Raw genomic sequence first — 21857 nt, 5'->3', positions numbered from 1 at the left:
GGGAGAAGAGAGGTGGCAAATAGCAAACTAACACATGAGCAATGTGATTGAGGCAGTGCCAAGTGTCAAAAAAAGAAAACAGAAAGGTGATGAAATGACTGTGTGGCTGAGTGAGGGGAAAATTGGCGGGTGCCACCAGGCGGGAGATGTTTGAACTGAACTAAGTTGAACAAGAGTAAGTCCCTAGGAGTGTCAAGAAGCAGAAGAGTTTTTGGTTTTTCTTTTTTTTAGAGATTTATTTATTTATTTATACAAGCATTGGGTACAGTCAGAAGCACGGGAGGGTGAGAGAATTCACCAGAGCCAGAACAGGGAGCAGAGCAGGCAGAAGGACCGAAGTACACTGCTGAGGGGAGCAGCAGGCAGCAGGAGGGGTCTGTGTGCCATGTGGGACCCTCGCTCCGTGGCCAGGGATGGAACTGGCGCTGCAGAGGCTGCGGGCAGCTTCGCAACCCAGCGCTCAACCGCTGCGCTACCTGGGATACCCAAGAGGCAGAGAGCTTTAATCAGAGGAAACAATAAATGCTAAGGTCTAAAAGAGGAGACATTGGGCATGGTCAAGGAGCAAAATGAAGGCAATTAGAACCACGGTAGTGAATGAAGAGCCGTGGATGATTGGTCACAGACAAAAAGGAGCCTGAAAATGTACAAACTTATGAGGTACAACCTTACATTAAAAAAAAAATATATTCTAAGGGAACTAATAACATTGTAGGAGACAGGATGTGCATAAAGAATAAAAACAGCGGGCCTCCCCTGGTTGCGCAGAGGTTGAGCGCTGGGCTGCAGCCTCTGCAGCACTGGTTAGATCCCCGGCCGCCAGGGAGGATCCCACATGGCACGCTCCTGCTGCACCCGCTGCTCCCCTCAGCAGTGTACTTCATCATTCTGCCTGCTCTGCTCCCCGCTCTGGCTCTGGTGGATTCTCTCACCCTTCCGCGCTTCTGACTATACCCAGTGCTTGTATAAACAAATAAATCTTAAAAAAAAAAAAAGGAATAAAAACAAGGACATCAATTATAACTCTCTTACAATAATTCAGCTAAAGATATTTGTGGTTTGGACTGTACAGAAAATGGGGATTAAGTGGATGGATTTAGAAAACATTTGGGGGATTGTATCAAAAGAGCTTGATGATGGATTAGATGTAAAAGAGTAAGGGGCAGAGAAAACCTCTGGGTTTGGAGCTTAAATAAGCAACAAGGTGGGTAGTGGTATGATTTATTAAGGAAAATTTCAAAGGATGATCAGAGTCATCTGCATTGAGTGGGCTAAGTGGGCTGGGCTGCGCTGGAAAAGTGGCAGGAGTTATATTTTGAATATTAGGTTAGGCCTTAAGACCTATTACACATTCAAGAAAAGTTGTTAAATTTTAAATAGGTATAGCCCTGGAATCCAACAACTATGAATAGAGGTTCACATTTGCCTATACTTGCTAAATCTAAAATGTCAGTAACTATCATTTGAGTAAGGACAGACAACAATTTCCAAAAGAATAGTAAGGAGTTGGCAAATACAAATGAAAAATTCAAATGTTTATACACATGCATACACACACGTATAGAGATAGGAGCTCAGTTTGGACTATGGCAGGAGCGTAGCTCATGTTGGAATCAAAAGGGGACACAGACTACCTGTGATTGAGCAATCCTACATGCCCCCTTCGTCAGCCATTAGAGTGAGCAATTCACCCTTAATTCAGTTGTTGTCAGCAGTGCTGGGGGAGGTGGAGTTAGAGGAAATAAATATTAAGCACACAAATTTGTGTGCTTACCCTTTCCCTCACGATTATTGGTAACTGAGTTGAAAAGTTCTATCATTCACTTTTTAAAATACCTCCTCTTATCAAGAAAAATAAGAGAGCTTAGCCAGAAGGATGGTTACCAATTCAAATCCTGACGACTTGTCAGGAATGTCCTACAGTCAATCCTTTCTGCCTCATCCACCAAGGACATTTATAATTCTGACAAGATGTCTCTGTCTTTCAGAACATTCCTGCAGGAGGTTGTCAACTTTAAAAAATGGTGCCCTAAGTAAAAGGGGGAAGTAGTTAATGTGCTTGTTTTCATGAACTGAAGTCCATGGAAAACTCTGGACTCATCCCAAAGCACCATTGACAACTGGTATAACAAGTAATTCATGCTGGCTCCTTTTATTTTCAAGAACATTTCTCTTCCTTAGAAATCCTGTTAATGAATGCTCTCTGGATTGATGATTCTCTCCCTTGGCAATTCTTTTTGCATTTGTGTAATTCTGTTAGAGCACATGTTAAGCATCTGTATTTGTGCTTAATACATAATAGACATTCAATTGATGATAGCAAATTGTTAAACTTGTGTGGCTAATGTCACTTGCTTAGAGTTAAATTTTAGATTTTATAAGAGCTGGTTCCCCAGTTACATATGCTATGCAGTATGTTATCTCGTAAATGTTAGAAATGTAATTTCTGCCTATTTTGAGTCTATAGATGTTAATCATAGTTCACAGAGAGCCTTTCTTGAACCAGTCTGTGGTGGTAACCTAATATACGCAGGTAGTGATTGCCAGTGCTTTGTTAAATGGCATACCAAGTGACAGTGTTACCATGACCTTTTACCTGGAAAGAGCCAAGAAAAGGATTTTTTCTTGGCCTAAAACATTGTATAAACAATTATCTTTTCCTTATAATAAAAATATGATTTTGATCATATTTTAGAATTGAGTCTTGACATTTTGATTGAAAGGAGCCTTTATGAATATAAAATGAGTATCAAAATAGCCCATCACCATAAAAAGCAAGGAAAACATTAAAATTAAACATTAAATTCTGAAAGTACAATTTGAAGCATTTTAGCCCTTTCTGAGGCCTACTTCGGCCTGGTTCCTACTCTTAGAGTGAATGCAGTGGATGCCATAGGACATGTCACAAACTGTCTTTTGACAGATGGGTGCCTGAGAAACTTGTACTTTTAAGCTGTATTTACATTACAAAGCCATTACTCCTGTTTTGACAGCCAGGTTTTGTAGCAGTTCACTTCAGTTGTCATATTAGCAGTACATTTTGACCTGACATTTTGTGCCAATATTTATTTTTGTCAGTTTGGGCTTGCCAAAATGGAAATAGTACCAAAACTCTATAGTACAAATGACAGCAATTAACTTGACAAAGAGACTGACACTAATTTGCGATACATTTTACTTATTAAAAAATGGGTAAGTAAAACATATTTCTTAAAAAATAATATGACAATAATGATATAAATGAGGTTTAAGCAAAATTCAGACAGAACTAACAGAGCATATGATATACACAGTTCCAAAATAATAATTCCTTGTAGATCAATAGAGAGATGACATAAGCATGTTTTTAACAATCATGTGTGAATTTCATGCAACCAGCTTATGACAATTCTACATTGAGTCTTACATTCCACCACTTGAAAACAAACAATTGAAGAATCTGCAGCTATAGTTGTAGAATGGCTATATTAAATAAGCATTAATAGCATAGTTAACATTTTTATTTCTGCTATATTTGAATTCACTGCTTCTGCTGGTAACTGGCTTCTTTTATAGGGAGTGAATTGACATGTGCTCTGGAATCATAACAACTCTCATGGATAACAGCAACCACAACAAAACTATTTTTATGATTAGGCAGTGGATAAGGAGGTGTTGGGGAATTAAGGCTGAAAGCTCCTTGAAGGCAGGGGTTCGATCTTCCCTTGTAGAAAAAAATTAAGTGAATATTTATGACACCAATGATGCTGTGTAAATGCTACTTTCCTTGTTTTTGTTTCCTCTAAGTAGCTTTTAGTCTTACTAGCAGCATGGATAACAGTAATTTCCTAAATTTTCTTTGATTGGCCATTACTGATGTTCACCAGAAACACAAAGTGGAAAATTGCTCTAAGAATATGCATTAAATTTGGTCATTCAGAATTTATGCACTAAAAACAGACTACCAACATGCCAAAACTGGGAATGGAATCACAAATTTTCAGAGTGAAGCAATTTAGAGTTGACAGAACTGTAAGAGAAGCTCATTATCAGCAGAAGTAGCTAATTCAAATGCTGCAGAAAGAAATTTTCTCTGTAGGCTAACACATTATGCTATGGATCACCAAGTAGTAACGTGTGTACTAAAGTAGAAAGTTAAATATATTATTACTGGTTCCTTAAAACATTTATATAAGTATTGTTGTGTAGCTAGATAGCATGGATGTAAAGAAGAGAATTTTTGTGTATTTTAGAAGATTGGTAAAATAATTAGAATTAAATCTAACAATAAAAGAAAAATAGCCAGCAAGATTATTCTTATAAAATGCTATTCAAATAAATTAAATTAAATAGAATATATATTCTATTGTATCTAACTGATTTACCATTTTATATAATTGGATTATTTTCTCTGGATGTGCTGGGTTTGAAATGACACAATTTGGGTCCACATCATGATTCTATTATTTATTCTGTATGACTTTGGATAATTACCTTAAAACTCTCTGTAATCAAGTTCCCTTATCTGTAAAGCAGAGATAATAATACTCCATCCTCACAGTATTATTTGGGAGATTAAATGACTACACATAAAAAGATTTAGAACCACTGAACAGGTATTTAATTACAGAACAGAGGAATGACTAACATTTTCAATAGTTATATTTAACTTTAATTTATATATTTAAATTTTTAATAATATATATCCTAGGCATTATATATAAGCCTTGAAACACAGTTTATGTGCAATACTTTGTTCCTATTTGTTCAACATTTTACAATAGCTTTACACAGTAACTCCCTCATTTGACATTGTAGCAGGCAATATGTGATTGATTTCTTCTCTGTTTATTAGAATTCTAAGAATAAAAGGATCCATCAGAAATTCATCCTTTGTTTAACAGAGGTATGAGTAGAAGGAAAATGTCCCAACATTAACACAATTAATAATCCTTTGAGAGATACATGGCAATAGCAGTCACAAAATTATGTCAATGTTAAGTAGTGAGATCCAATCCCTTAATTTTATAAGTGAGGAAACATGATCAGAGAGATTAAATAGCTTACCCAGAGTCACTCAGCTAGTTACTAAGACAAGTGTGTCAAAGTTTATTAGGAACATTTTATCACTAACTGGGTGACCTCTAGAAAATTATTTGACCTCCCTGAACCCCATTGTTCTCACTGGTATAATGAGCAAAACCTACTAATGTAGGTGTTGGAACGATTAGAATAATATATTACATGGGTAACACAGGGCAAGCTTTAATGTGGCTTCATGCCCTCCTGAGACCCACACAAGAAAAAGGGAGCATCCCTTGCCAAATAGAGAAATAAATGAGTCAGATCATCACCATTGTAAAAAAAAAAAAAAAAAAGAAGAAGAAGAAGAAAAAAAAAAGGAAAAAAAAAGCTGAAACTGCCAGGAGAGAAGAGAATAGGGCAGATGGAGTTTTCTAGTACTTTGTATCCCCAGGAAACTAGTGAGACTCACATTCTTTCCCTAGATGTGCGTTGAGCACACTCTAATAGGGACCCGTTACTATTCTAGGGGTTGGCAGTACAACAGCACATAAAACAAAATCCTCCCCAATGGAGCTTGCATTCTAGTGAGGGAGAGAGAGGAGAGGTCATAGCCAGTAAATAAGAAAATTTGATCACGTGGTAAACTGTGATAAGTACTCTTGGGAAAATAAGGCTATAAGGCTGAAAAGGGTAATAAGGAGTTACTGTTTCTGGGGAAGAGAGTCGAGGTTTCTGAAGGAGAATAGAGGCCCTTTGAGCCAACCACATTAGAAGTCATTTTATCAGGAAGGGAGACAATCTCTCAGAAGGATATAAGAATCCTGGCTGCTGATGGATTTAGCATTTTATCTACAGGCATGTTTTTCACAGCTTTATTTTATAATAACAAGAAAATGGAAGTAACAAAAAAGTCCCAACTGAAGCATTTGTTAAGTAAAATATGGGTGGAAAAAAATTACACAGCTTTTTTTTAAAAAGTGGTGTTGTTCTAAACATAACAAAAATAACTTAGACTCTGAGAAAAGCAAGGTTACCAGAGAGGGAGGTTGGAGTGGGAGGAATGAATAGAAGGACAGTCTAGTAGCGGAGAATACTGTACTTTCATGGCATAGAGACTCTAGACTGGTGGCACATCAGTCAAAAAAATTATTAAAGAAATAGATAGGACTAAATAAATAAAATTTAATGATATGGGTGTATGTTCCACAGTTTTGAAAACTTATATAACATGTTTCTGATATCTAAGTATATTTTCCTTAAATCAGAAAATAGTACAACAGTATTATATAAAACGCTAATACGATTTCTATCATGGAAGTGGGACAGAGGTTTCTGATTTTTTAAAACCTTAATCTTTTTACATTTTGTACTAGAAACAAGTTTTCCTTTGAGGTAATAATAGTAGAAGAATTAGAATAAACTGAAAGATCTAGAAACTATAACTTTTACAAATACTTTCATAAAACAGAAGGATGCTTGTTAAATTCAAAGACGACAGAAGCTGATGCATGTGGGGTGGAGACAACCCCTGAAGGGGGTGATCCTTTACCTCTAAATCATATACAATATTGGAAAGCAATACCTCAATTAAAATAATAAATAATTAAAAATGACAGAATCTGAAAAGAAGAAATAACATAGTATAGGAAGAACCAAAATCGGAAATTATTTTGAGCAAGGACCAAAGGCATCAAGATGGATTTTATTAAACATAAATTTGAAACCTTCAATTGGGCTTTTAAAAAATCAATTTAAGAGTTACAGAGCCAGAAATCCATTTTATAGCAGCTCATGCAAAGTAGGACCTGGGAGTGTTAATGACCACAAGCTCAATGTGAGCTCATAGTGTGACACAGCTGCTTAGAAGCTAATGAATTTTTACATTAATTAATATGCTTCTGGTGCCAGCACAGGAGACATAATTGTCCTTCTGTAGTCTACATTGGCCAGCTAAAAGTGGGCCCCCAGAGGAGATACAACATTCATTGCATCTTGCTTTTCTCCTACATAGCACTAGTCACTCTTGCAACTCATTAATTTATGCAATTGCTTGCTTAACATCTGTTTTCTCTGTTGGCCTGTAAGCTCCCTGAGGTCAGGGACTGAACCTTTCTTGTTTACTTCCTATTCTCCAGTGTCTAATATAGCACTCACAAAAAATTGAAGATTGTCATTCTGCATATTGTCAGCAACCTCACTTTTTGATTCTAGTTAACAATGCTTTTATTGTGTCTATATGTACATAAGGCATAAGTCTAAGTCCTTTAGCGATAGATATTAATTCATTCATTTTCATTGCAATCATGTGAGGCGGGCTAATGAAAACACTGAGACACAGAGAGGTTAAGGTACATGCCAAATTGGGAAATGGCAAAGCTGAAATCTGAACCAACCCATCTACACTCTACTAACTTTCAAAAAATACCTTTTACTACGTGCCATTCTCACTGGTGTAAGATGGTATCTCATTGTGGTTTTGATTTGCATTTCCCTGATTACAAGTGATGCTGAACATTTTTTCAAATGCCTATTGGCCATTTGCATTTCCTCTTTGGAGAAGTTCTTTTTTAGCTCTTCTGCCCATTCTTTGACTAGATTATTTGTTTTTGTTCAGTCTCTTGAGCTCTTTGTTGATTTTTGTGATCAGTCCTTTATCATTAGTGTTGTGTGCAAATATTTTCTCCCAGTCGGTGGGGTGTCTCTTTGTTTTGGTTACTGTCTCTTTTGCTGTACAGAAGCTCTTTAACTAAAAACTAGCAACAACAAATGTTGGCAAGGATATGGAGCAAAAGGAACTCTCCTGCACTGCTGGTGGGAGTGCAAACTGGTCCAATCACTATGGAGAGCTGTGTGGAGATTTCTGGACCTACTAAACATAGAGCTTCCATATGATCCAGCAATTCCACTCCTAGGTATTTACCCAGAGGACATAGAATCATTAATTCAAAAGGGCACCTGCACCCCTATGTTTATAGCAGCACAATTTACAATAGCTAAGCTATGGAAACAACCCAAATGCCCAAAAAGAGATGGCTGGATCAAGAAGATGTGGTATATATACACAACGAGTAATGGAATATTACTCAACAATCAAAAAAGATAAACTCATGCAATTTGCAGCAACATGGATGGATCTGGAAGGGATCATGCTCAGTGAAATAAGCCAGAAAGAAAAAGAAAAATACCGGATGGTCTCACTCATAGCAGGAATTTAGAAAACCTAAATAAGGTACCAGGAAAAAGACTAATAATAAAGTAAAAATCAAAATCAACAAGCAACTATAAACCAGAAATACACTATAGATGGGGGGAGGTGGGATTAAGGTCAACATAAGGGGGGTGGAAATTGTATGGGGAATATAATCAAGATGAAAATGCATACATTGTGCAAAAATTAAAAATGATGTAATATATATATAAAATAAAAAAATAAAAAAGATATCATTTTAAAAGAAAAAACTTCTTACAAAAATAGTGTGATGCTATATCTCTGAATCATATACAAACTCATAAATCAATGTCATCTCATTTTTTAGAAAAAAAAAAATAGAGTGAGAGAGAGAAAATGCCCCATTTCTATGAGATTGAGCAGGAAAATGAAGAGTTTAAGAAGTGTATCATGGTGAAGTGTGTCAAAGAAATGGACCAAAGATGAAAAGACTATGGTGGTGGACTATGGGTACTTGGGAGGTGAGTGCGGTAATACCTGAGACATCCTATACTTCTAAAACACTAACAACATTGTAAACCAATATCATCTCAATTAAAAGAAGAAGAAGAAAGAAATGGATCCACTTAAACTAAAAACAAACATACAGAAGCAGAGGTGACAATGATCATTTGACTTCAAATTTAGGAGTGCTTCCATTAAAACATAGAAAAAAGATGAAAATTAATGAAACCCCTCTGTTTGAATCTGCATCCTGATTTACTAGGGCCGTTCTAGATTAAACATGTTGCAGCAACATGATTATCAACAGCATTCTCTTTTATGCTCAAAAATGTTTCAATTTGGACAATCAATTATATGGTCACTAAGTTTATGGCTTAAAAGATTTCACATCGTTGCACATTTAATTTTTGACAACTTCTGTGTAGATGCTATTTATATTACTACTCCCCATTCTTTGTTCAAAAAAAAATGACTTGATTCAGGATACTCCATCAGTTAGTGGCAAAGCTGTGACTTGAACCCAGATCATTCAAACTCTATATGCTCTATATGCTCTTCTCGGTCCATTGTGTTGTGTAATTCAATTTGTTCTGTATCACAACAGAGTGCAGATGGGGAGCAATGACTCACCACCACTGTCCACCAAAACAAGAGTGTATGGTTCTAAATATCAGTAGCCCAGATAAAGATCAAAATTCAAAATTCAGAGTGCAGTTCCTACTGAAAGCATATCACCTTCTCACTATTGTGAAGTGGAAAAATCACACATTGAACCATCATAAGTCCCGGACTACCTGTGTTTTACATGACTTAAATTGTCCCAACCAATTCTGAGATGCTTTGATAACATTCTGTCACCTGTCAGATTTCCATTCCTCCCAATAACTAACCTGGTGTTTCCTGTGCTTTTATAAGCAATCCAGAAAGTCATTTAAAATAGTTGTTCATGGCCTCCCTGGTGGTGCAAGGGTTTAAGACGCAACCTATGAAGCTATCAGCAGTCACTGAAGCACAAGTTCAATCCAGGAAGATAACCACATGGTGCGGCAGACCTCTCCTGACTCTCCTGCTGCTCCCTTCAGCAGTGTATTTCAGTCAGTCTGCCTGTTCTGCTCCCCATTCTGTCTCTGGTGAATTCTCTCACCACCCACACCTCTAGCCTGTACCCCAGTTCTTGTAAATCTTTAAAAAACACAACATGTGAAATACAGTCTTGTTTGGGAGAAGTTGTTTCTTTTTTAGGGATGTCCAGCTAGAATGTATGTGTGACACTCTTACAATCACATCATTTTTATGTGGATGCCCTTGATGTTAACAATTATCCACTTCTCCCAGATTAGAGGGTTTTTATTACATGCACAATTTGCAATATTTTTCTTAAAATAACAGAGAGACTCATTTTCTAGATTAAGCTAAGGAACTGCCTACCCCAATTGATATGAAAAGCAATCAAAGTGTCCCAGTAAAAAAGAAGTTTAATTTGATGGCATATGGTTAGTCAGTGTTATATTGTAAAAGAAAACAATTAAATTTAACCAAGTCTATTTACTCCTAGTTGTTCTGTTCTGCCATTTTGAAAATTCACAGCCGGCAAACTCATGTTCGGTTACATTAAGGACCTGACACATCTGGTTTATGCAACAATTAACCACTCATCCTTCATCATATTCTTCTTTGATCTGATTATTCATGTTGAGATATATGAAAATGTCTTCAGGAGAGAAGTAAGGGTTAATTAAAGACAGAGAGAAATGTGTGAGCTCCATATCATGTGATTGATATGCTACACATGCAATCTGTAGACCAGCAAAGCAGGACATGCAGATAGCCAGTGAATACATAATCAGAGTCATTAGAAGACAGCTTGTCATCTCATAATGTTAGTCAAGTGCTATTTGACCAATTTGCTTCCAGCAACTATGGGGCAAATTGATGTCAGTTAATTTTAAATCTAAAGAGGGGCATATTCTAGAACAAAAGGGATTTTATAATTTTTTTTTCATCTTTCTTAAGTTAAATTAATTTATCTTGAATAAATGTGTTTTAATGCTAATGCCACTGAAATATTACCGAAGAGCATATCTGAAAATGGCAAGCTGTAATTTATCATGGCGGGAGGAGTAGAATGGCCACAAGATCTCCAAAAATACCTGTTATCAAATGGTCAGAAGAGTGTTGACCAGGATAACACTCTGATTCATAACCTTATGGTACTAAAGTGCTACATACTTCACTCACCTGTAGAAACTGAAATAAATGGAAAATTGATCTTTTCCCCTGAAAAAAATTAATCGATTTCCACCTTAGTTTTAAGAAGAAAATGTCATACTCTTTTAGTCAAGAATGATTTGACTGTGTATTGGTCCTGATCCATATTGTAAAGAAACATATATTCAGGTTATTTAATGAGTGAATTATTCATGTGACACAAAGCTAATTTTGAATTATTATGCTTTCACCACTGACAAGAATGCCAAATATTATTTTTCTTTTTCTTTTTCCTGTTATTAGCAAGAATTCCTATGAAATTATTTGGTACTTGTTTTAGAGCAGAGCTGAATCTAGTAAGATGGCAATTTGTTGAAAATTAATATGGATTCAGTGCAATAATATTGCAGATTAATTACTTTTGAACTCTTTTAAATAAGTATAACTTTGTAAATTATGTTTTTACACACATTGCCTCTACCTGACATATCTCCAATTTCAGATAGAACTGAAGAAACTAATAAAATCACATAACACCACCATGATTTCTTCCATTTTAAATTGTATTATAAAATGAGACTTTTCTTTCCCTTGAAACAAGAGCTTACTGTCCAGAGTTATAAGCAAGGGACAAAGTTTCTTGTTTCACTGATGTATCCTTAGTGGACAGTATTAAAGAAACTATCTGAATACAGTTGTACTTACATCCTTAAATGCACTGGAGATTGGTGTTAATTTTACATTTTAGAAAATTGAGTTGGCTCTCCAGAGAGCACACATCCTTGCCAGCCTTATAACAAATATCTGCTTTTTGTCAAAGACTGAAATTTATTTTGCCTAGACTGTCCCTTCTACTTGGCATGTATAAAATGTCCTTATTTCTGAAAGCTAGGCTATACTTGTTAGCAGAGGAAAAACCTGATTCGATTATATTTTTTTCTTTAAGCATGAAGTTGGGAAACATCTTAAACATTGACACACTGACCAGAGTCAAGGGATCTTGTGTACTAAGTTCTAATTATTATACAGACCATTCATCTGTTTCAATAACCAAGTGTTCTTTTTTTTTTTTTTAAGATTGATTGATTGATTCATTGATTTGCATAGAAGAACTAGGGTATAGGCCAGAGGTGCAGGTGTGAGAGGATTCACAGAGACAGAGTGGGGAGCAGAACAGGGAGATCCACTGAAATACACTGCTGAGGAGAGCAGCGGGCGAGACAGGAGAGGTCTGCTATGTGGATTAGCACTCTGGCAAGGGATCAAACTCAGGCTTAGAGGGGATAGCATGGAGACTTAAATCTAGGCCATCAGGGAGACCCCGACCAAATTTTTTTTTAAAGATTTATTTATTTATTCATACAAGCACTGGGTACAGTCAGAAGCATGGGAGGGTGAGAGAATTCACCAGAGCCAGAGCAGGAGCAAAACAGGCAGACTGAATAAATACACTGCTGAGGGGAGCAGCGGGCGGCAGGAGAGGTCTGTCGCGCCATGTGGGACCCTCACCTGGCAGCCAGGGATCGAACCAGGGCTGCAGAGGCTGCAGAAAACTTCACAGCCCAGCGCTCAACTGCTGCACCACCAGGGTAAGCCCCCGACCAAATTTTTTTTAATAGGCAACACACACTCAGACACACTGTATCATTTGATGTTTCTATCTGCACGATTTTGAAGTATTAAAAATCATTCCCACATAAAAAAATCTCTAAGTTCTCAGTAATATTTGATATTGCTATACAACCCCTGTAAGTTTTATAGATATTTATGTATTTTATGCTTTTTTTAGTAGAAATCAATAATTCTGTTTTCAGTGAGGAGAAGATAATGGACACATGTTATGTTTGTAAACTATTAGTGCTGTTCTAGAAAGGAAATAAATAAACTTGCAGCTGCTTCCAAGACAGTATGTTATTAGATCTTAATATTTAACTTAGTTTGCTCACCAAAATCGATTTGCTATTGCTGCTGTTATGACTGCTTCCAGGTGGTTCTCTGCCTTAAAGAAATACACAATTACATTAGTTCGGGAAGGTTCTATGCCTATATTATATTTCCACTCTTATTTTTATTTTTGAAGTGCCCTGAAGTGCATCATTTCATTTGGTCTCTGAAAAAAATAGTGTGATTCCTCCTTACCATGTGTCTCATTTCTCAAAATACTAGTCAACAGAAAAAGCAACAAGGTCACTGGCCCTTCTCAGTGATATCTCCTGCACACGATTCTCCCCACAAAGATTTCAGAACTGAATCCTGGCTGAATTTTTATTGGGAAAAAAAAAAAGCATTTCTTGTCTTTCACAAGGAACTCTCCCTAGTTTTAGTATCAAGAATTCTTACTTTTGCCAGAATTATTGCCCTGTGAAGCAAAAGGGACAGTTTCATCACTGCAGTGATTTAACATAAGACTTCTCACATGACTTTTGACAGATCTTTATTAAGACTTAAGGTGAACATTCCCAAACTGAGTATCTCCTCAAACATTTAAAATTTCTAAGACTCCTATAATCTTTGACACTGGCCTGCTTTCAAAAAAAAATCCAAACCTCCAAAATTGACTCAACTTAGAATTCTTTTTTTTTTTTTTTAAGATTTATTTATTTATACAAGCACTGGGTACAACCAGAAGCGTGGGAAGGTGAGAGAATTCACCAGAGCCAGAGCAGGGAACAGAACAGGCAGACTGATGAAGTACACTGCTGAGGGGAGCAGCGGCCACAGCAGGAGAGGTCTGCGCGCCATGTGGGACCCTCCCCCAGCAGCCGGGGATTGAACCGGCGCTGCAGAGGCTGTGATGAGCTTCACAGCCCAGCGCTCAACCACTGTGCCACCAGGGGAGGACCTCAACTTAGAATTCTTAAGCAACTTACATTTGGATCAGCTTTCTGCTCCTGTGTATAAAGCTGGGTATCCTTTGGTAATATAAATTTCTGAGTCATTCTGTGCCCTGTTATTCTTTCTCTTTAGTAGGTATTACTACAAAGAAGCTAAAATTACAGCAGCTTTTTGTTTGAGTGTACGGGATTTGTTATATTTCTTACATTGGTTTGTTTTCCAGATTATATCCAAAACCACATTTTGACATTTCCCAATTACACCATCTTTACCAAAAATAGCATGGTTCATAGTCTGGACCAACAATAATGTAGAAGATCTGACTTCACGTTTGACTTTAAATGACTTTCCTCATGTTACCAAAATATCCTTCCCTCTACCTGCTCTCTATCCTATCTCTTCACAGCAGCCTGAAACAATACTCTTTAGCAAAGGATGAATTTTTTGCAAAACACAATAAAAACTAAATTAGAAACTCAAATATTCTTCCAAAGAATTGCAATACCATAAAAATAGATGCCTTCATATGTATAGATTTTGATGGAGGCAAGATGTGAAAGCATAGAATATATATTACTTTAGGTGGAAGAAGCAGGCACTAGATGGACAAAAAAGGGAGGCTGAGGATAAGGCACAGCCTACTTCCTATCCTTGTTTATGGTCAGTTGTTAAAATTTTAATTCTTTGAAAAGACCAATCCTTGTCAGAGAGATTTCAAAACTGGCTATAGAAAATCATTCATTTCCCTCTTTGGTAGCTAATTTTTGAGGGCATGTAAAAATAGTTTGATACTGGAGTTTCCATGTTCTCTTATAATTTAGAGTCCTTGCTTTCTATATGATGGTCTTATTAGTATCATCTCTTATAATAGGACACATGTCCTTAAACAAGTTCAATGTCAGAGGGAAACTGTTGCTTTGCAATGGGTTTTCATAGACCTATCCCCTAAAGAACTATAATTTCTCAGCCTTGAGCTATAAACTTCCATTACTACTGCTAATGCATTATTACAATATGCACTAATTAATATTTATTGATCAGCAGTGTTCAAGTAAAAATCAATGTATCCCCCTAATTTTAGAGCCCTGTTTATTTTGAGTCTAACATTCAGAAATGTCATTGGCAGAATGTGAACCTTTTAAAATTGATATTTCATTTTTTGATTTAACAATTTTAATTCTGAAAAATACAGTATAAATTCCCATTTGTGGATTTAATAACATCATATGATAGTATTTATATTCTTGAACATCTAAGTTAGAATTCACTCCAAAGGACTTTTGCAGTTCAGGAGGCAGCAAACAAACTATGGCCTGTGGGGCAAATTCAGCTGTTGCCTTTTTTTTGTAAATTATGTGTTACTGGAACACAGTCACATCTATTCATTTAAGTATTGTCTATGTTGTGTTACTACAGAAGAGTTGAGTAATAATGACAGAGACCATAAGGTCCTCAAGGCTGAAAAAATTTATCATCTGGCCCTTTACAGAAAAAGTTTGCCAACTCTTGCTGTAAATGATCAAAACTTCAACAGTTTGAAAAATCTTTGGTAACTCAGTAAATTATTTTACATTATCAAGGAACAATATATACAACCAGAAAAAGATAACTGAAATTCAAATACTTGCCTAATATAACTTGATGAGTTGAATGTAAAATAGTAAAACTCTAGGTTTTTATTTAATATCACAGTTAATTTGTTAAACTTGTATTAAAAAAAACTTCTAAATATCTCAGGCAGATTATCTGATGATTATATTTTTCTGTTTCTTAAAATGTGGCTATGACAATCAGCAGGCTAGTATAGTAAATTCATATAGACAATTCCTGTCTGATCCAAACACATAGCAAGGATATATATAAAATACGAAAAGAAAGCCACATATGCACAATCAGGATTAAAAATAACATTGTTAAGAACTAGAAACAAAACAGGAATAAAAATGCAAGATTCGTTAATAACAAAAATAATTGGTAAACTAATAATGAAAAAGATACTTCATAAAATAACAGCTAACATTTAGAGGTCAGTCAATGAGTTAAGAAGACAACATTTCTTTATTCATTATTACTAAGCAATGATAGATTTTTCTGACAAATAAATAAGTGATAAAAAGAAATAAATGTAAATATTGGAAAGAAAGGCACAGCTTACTTTTCAAAAGGTATAATTGTTTATAAAGAAAATCCATAGGAGGCAGAAAAAAATGAATGCTAATTCAACATGTAAGTTAAGGTACTGAGTTAAGAACAAACACAACATATAAAAGTCAATAATATTCCTATGCTACATTAGAATATTATAATATGTAATCAGTTATAGCAATGAAAGTCATAACTTAGCAATAAAAGTAACCAGAGATACAAGAACTTTTAAAAAAAATTATAAATTATTATCAAACACAAAAGAAAATATAGATACAGATTGCAAACTTAGGAATTGGGAGATTTAAATTTTAATTATGTGATTCCACCCAAAAGAATCTTGACGATTAAGGTAATTTCAATCAAAATTTCCTAGAAGATGGGCAAGGTATATTATAAAGTGGAACAAATTAGGTTGTGTATAATGCTGGAGTCACAGATAAATAAACCAGCAGAACAGCACAGAGAGCCCAGGGAGAGACCCACATATGTAAGGAAACGTAACACTTTCAAATTTGACACCTGCAGTGGTCATAGCTTACCCATTTACTGTCTCTAATCCTGTCATTTCTTCAATGACACAGCTTTGCTTCTAATGCTTCCTTGGCCTCTTCCTCTAAACAACAAGGCTATTGTTAATAATAATCATAGAATAACATAAATACATTTCCCATATGGAACAAAATATGTACTTACCGCACTAAAATAGTACACTTTACAGTTTGCATTCTTTCTCGCGCTGTTTTAAATTGTCAACATGAATGATCACCTAGGACGACGGAATTGAAATAACTTTAGCTCTGTTTCTTTTTTAATAATTTTCTCTGTGTCATCGTCTTTACTTCAAATCTATTTAAACACTATCATGGCAGTTGGAGAGAGGAACAACCCTTGACACCAGCTCAAATGATGCCGTGTGGACACATGTCGCTGAGTCCTATGCATGGGGATGGAGCCACCATCAGCAAGTCAATTTCCATACAGCAGGATAGGACTGAAACCACCAAGAGTACCCACAATAATTATTTAGTAGTCCAATAAAAATTTGGGGGAAGAGGAGTTTTTAATTCTAACATTATTTAGTATTACTACCATGTGGTAAATAAAAAAAAAAAAAACACTAGCTAAATTTTGGTCAGTTTTACTCCTGCTTTTTAAAAAAAATCTAACATTGTTTAAAAATGAACAATGATGTAAAATATATATAAATAAAACATAAATAAATAAAACTCCCTAGAGCCAATTCACCTCATTCTTGCCAACAGGTGGGTGAACTGCTCCTTGACTCTGGCTTGGTCAGACTCCGGCCCTTGGTATTTAGAAACTGCTGCCTGGGCCGCTGCCCTGAAGGCCGAAGCCCAGGACGGCCATTGTCCCTCCGCGGGAGCTTGTCTTGACTGGCCACATTGTCACTCTGGTGGCCACCTCTACATTCCTTTTTCACTCCCATCTTTCTAGCAGAAATGCATGAAAATGAAATTGCCTGCCTTGTGGGAAAGAAACCTTCAAAACTGATCCTTTTTCATGAAGGGATAGAGACTGCATTTTTCACAAGGAGCCAGGCGGTGAAAGAAACTTGTGTGAGGGTCCAGGGATAAAGTGCTGGGATTGCTGTTGTAGAAAAATAATGAGTAAAACTGAGGTCTGATGCAGGAACAGGATTTGTCCTCTCCAGTGTTAACTAGATAAAGTTGTTTGAAAGCTTGACACTTTTAAAAAGATATAGGTAGTGCTTTGTGGAAAAGGGACTAACGTTTATTGAGCACTTGCTGTGTATGAGCCCTCAACTTTATCTCCTTTATTGCTGAGAGACACCATTTCTATTCTATATCATAATTGTCTAGAAGAGGGAGTTTACACACAAAGGAAAGGTAAGCAGTATGGGAAAATTGGCTTTCATTAAGGATCCATCATTTACTAGGCACTGAGCAACTTGCTTTAAATATATTAATAAAAACCTTGCAAAATACCTATTATTAGTCTCAGAATACAGAGGATGAAACTTAGAGTTTATGGTACTCAAACCTAGTTCATCCCACATTAACATAAAGTGAGCTAGCCAGACTCAAACCCAAGATGTAATCTTCCCATAAAACCTGCCTAATTTACTACAATATGCTTTTTCCTGGGGAAGTAAGCACGGACTCAAGGCACTAAAAATAAATCAGATCAGACCTAATGAAGTCAATGCAGAGTCTGAAGTAAATTTAATCAATCCTGTGCCCTGATTATAAGAATCGGTGTCCACAGGAACATTTGATGTATGCTGCTGCAGACAAGCACTTCTGCCATGCTAGTCCAGTAAATGGAGTGGAACAAGGAGGCATGTCTAGAATAGAAAGAATTTATGTTGACAAACTGACAAATGCCCGTGCAGTTATACCATACATTCTTTAGTTTGACCTCTCCAGGAGCAGAAGCAGCACAGATCAGAGGATTCCAGTGTGAACTGTTTATTATGAGGTGGTCCAGGACCAACTGGTAGGAATGGGGGTAACGAGGTAGAGAATGGGAGGCAGTGGTTGAATAAGCCATTCCCATTTTCTCTCCTGCTGGCAGTGTGTGTGATGTTGTACACAGAGAAGACTGGTGAATCCCATGGTTAGATGTGCCTCTGCATTCTCATAAAATGAGGCAATATGAGGAGTGATATTGCCAGTGTTCCCTGAGCTCCCAGGAAGCAGTGCTGGTGAAGGAGCTGTGGAGAGAAAAGAGGAACTTAGATCCAGAATAAGTATCAGCCCCAATGGCTATGCCTTGCTGCCCTCCAGGGTGGAAAGGACCCAATGGAATCAACTTGCCATCAGGCGCGGTGTTATCTCCAAGCCTGAAGGGGCTGATAAAATAGTACTTCTTAGTAGCATGAGGTATAAGGTATTACACTGTCTTCCAACCCTAGACAACTGGGCCTCTAAAACCTCCACTATCTAACCTGTCTCTTATCTTTGAAAGGTTTATCGTCTAATCTCAGACCTGGGTGTCTCTTATGAGGGCACCCATAGTACTTTCTTTTTTCTGCTTTCTAGGTTGCATTAACATTAACACTATGGTACACTGACCTGGTGTTCGAGGAAATGTGGACTGGGCTGGACTGCACTGAAAGAAAACAGGAAAGTTAACTGAACTTCAAGATGGGCCTTTTCATGTGTACTGATGTTAATACTAAGGGAATGCAAACTTCTATTCCTTCTTTGTGGGTACTGAAAGAACACAATGGAATGATTTGTTTTATTGTACCATAAAGACAGCATATCTGGCACTGGAAATGAGACTGGGGCTAATATGGGATTAACAGTCTTCTGTCACATCCCATAATGCGCCTGTGTTTATCCAGATAGATAGTAATGGCCTTGCTATAGGACATCAGAACTTACCACTTCACTACCCAACTTCTTGTACCACTGTCTTAATTTGGATGCAAACAGTAAAGGGTACATTATCAAACAAGTGACCACCCCCATAAAAATATAACTTAATACCGCTGTATAACTCAGGCCTCCATGTTACCTATCTGATGGACTAGGGAACTGGAGTATTCATTTGCCAACCCTTTTCAGTGGTTGGCCAAGGACTACTCTAGATACAGTGGAAGTAATTAATTCTCCAGTATCTGGCCTAACTGGTGACCAGGCAAAGCAGCAATGCAGACAGATGCTGGCAAATGAAAACTGGTTACTCATGACAGGCTGAAGTCTGAGGAGACAGGTGTGGACAGCAACATTATCTTTTGCACAAAGAAGCAGAATTTTCAGAGATTTATCCAATAAATCCCCATATGACAAAAAATTCAGTGGGACACAGCATATTGTTTCCTTCCTTTTTTTTCATCAGATACTTACCTTCTAGCTCACCTCCTACAAGAAAATTGTTATTTAATTGTTTCAAATACATTCTTCTAAAGAGTATGCTAAATACAAATATAAAGTCTCCCCTTTTTGTGCACAAATGTTAAACAAAACCATAGAGATATTCTCATGTTTTTTTCGTGAAACAATATGGTGGGTCTCATATTGGGTAGTTACCATATCAAATATGGTAGCTTGCATATCAGTGCATTAGCTTATCAGCTGCACAGTGGTCTAGTTGAGACGTAATGTTCTTAAGTTTAGTAAAAATGAGAGCTTAAATAATTTTCTATCATTTTGTTACAAAGATTCTTCTGTGAATAGGTTTAAAAAAAGTCTTTTCACACATGTGAAAGCATATCTACACATATGAGTTTATAAAACAAAAATTTCTAGAAATAATTGCTGCTTTAAAGCTATCTATATTTTTTAATTTTGATAGCTATATTCAATTTGTGCTTCTAAGACTTCATGAACCAACAGTTTAAAAATTTGAATTTTTTATTCACCATTCTTTTTATAGGGAAATCCTGGCTTCTTTAAATTGATGGGACAGGTAAGTTAACACTTCTAGAAAATATTCTTAGTCTGTAAAATACTCAATGAGATTTTGAAATTGTCAGTGGCATTTTTATGCTAAAGAACAATCTAAAACAAAGATTAAAATAAATTAGTTTCTACTGTGTATAAATAATTGATATGATCCTTGGGGGAAAAAAAATCCAGTTTTAGAGAATAAATATGGGGAGATTTGACAGCTTTTTCTTGAAAACAAAGGAAGCCCATTTTGGCATGTCTGTTTTGACAGATCATGTAATAGTTCTTTTGAGATAAAATAATTTGTGTGAATCCTCACATTTGGAACAACACAATAATAGATACTACAAACAGAATCAATTCTGAACTTAATTAGTATTTGAGCTTAACGATAACAACAATTCAGTTATTATTTTGTTATTCCCAAAGAATTATTTTCCATAAACAAACATTCCAGAGATTTTTCCTCCTGACACTGTTGACATCATTGTCACCAGTGAATCTATCGGGAAAAAAAAAGCATGTAGCAAAAGAAAAGCTTAACTGCATTTTCTTTGATTTAGACAAGGCACCCTCACTATCCACTTTTGTTGGAAAAAGAAATTAATTTTTTACACTCTCCCCAGGCTGAAAAGATAGTCTATAGCACACACGCGAAAATCCTTCTCTTTCTACCTGCAAGATTGATTAATCTATAGCATAAAAAAATGTAAATCTTTGGGGATCTTGTCACTTTTATGGCCCGCAGAAGATGAATTCAAGCAGGATTTCAATATTGCTTGGGCCTCTGGCCCCAAAATAATATAGCCATGTCACCAGGGGAAAGTCTGCAGGAACATGCTGTGCTGTAATAGTTTACAGATTCATAAAATGTATTGATCAAGCTTCGCCTCCTCTAGTTCTAAATAGAGTATTAAAGGATTTTATCTTCTATACTATAGCAGCCCAATAATGCTAAGCATAGCAGTGAACAAACACATGAAAATCAAATAAACCAACAAACAAAAAGGCATCTGGTTTTGTGTTTAACTCAGCTATCATAAAGTTAATGGTGCAGTCATGTAAAACTTTTTTTAATTAAATAATTAGCCCTTTTTTGATTGACAGTTTTATGCTTGGCCACACTGACAATACCATGACAGAATAGCTTGTACATCTTCAACAAGAGGTCCAAAAGCATCTACCCACTTCATGGTGCCTATAATCGCCTATCCATTTTCTTACATTCTTGTTAGTGTATTGGGTATTGAAATGTTACCATCAATGGCAATGGTACTGAAATTTCAACCTTTTTCTGATTTTCAAATTAAAGATGAGATGATATTAGACTTTTAATTTTCTGAAACAGGTTTTCAACAATTCATGGTAACATTTAATTTTCATTTTTTTTCTGACATCATAACCGTGGAGTTTTTCTTATAAGTAATGTAATGTAACTTTTGTCATTGACCCAAAAGTTTGCTGCCTTGCTAAGAATTTATTTCTCCTCTATTGAGTTTTAGTTTTAGATGATTTTGTAGATATTTTCTTTTGGTAGAAATAGAAGCAGATCAGAATGTTAAATTCTTTCACCATTCTGTAATGGTGAAAACAATAAAATGTCAGTTTTG

The sequence above is a fragment of the Talpa europaea genome (genome assembly GCF_964194135.1).
Source record: "Talpa europaea genome assembly, chromosome: 13".
NCBI lineage: Eukaryota > Metazoa > Chordata > Mammalia > Eulipotyphla > Talpidae > Talpa > Talpa europaea.
The sequence above is the reverse complement of the archived record's forward strand: the minus strand, read 5'-3'. Positions refer to the sequence as shown.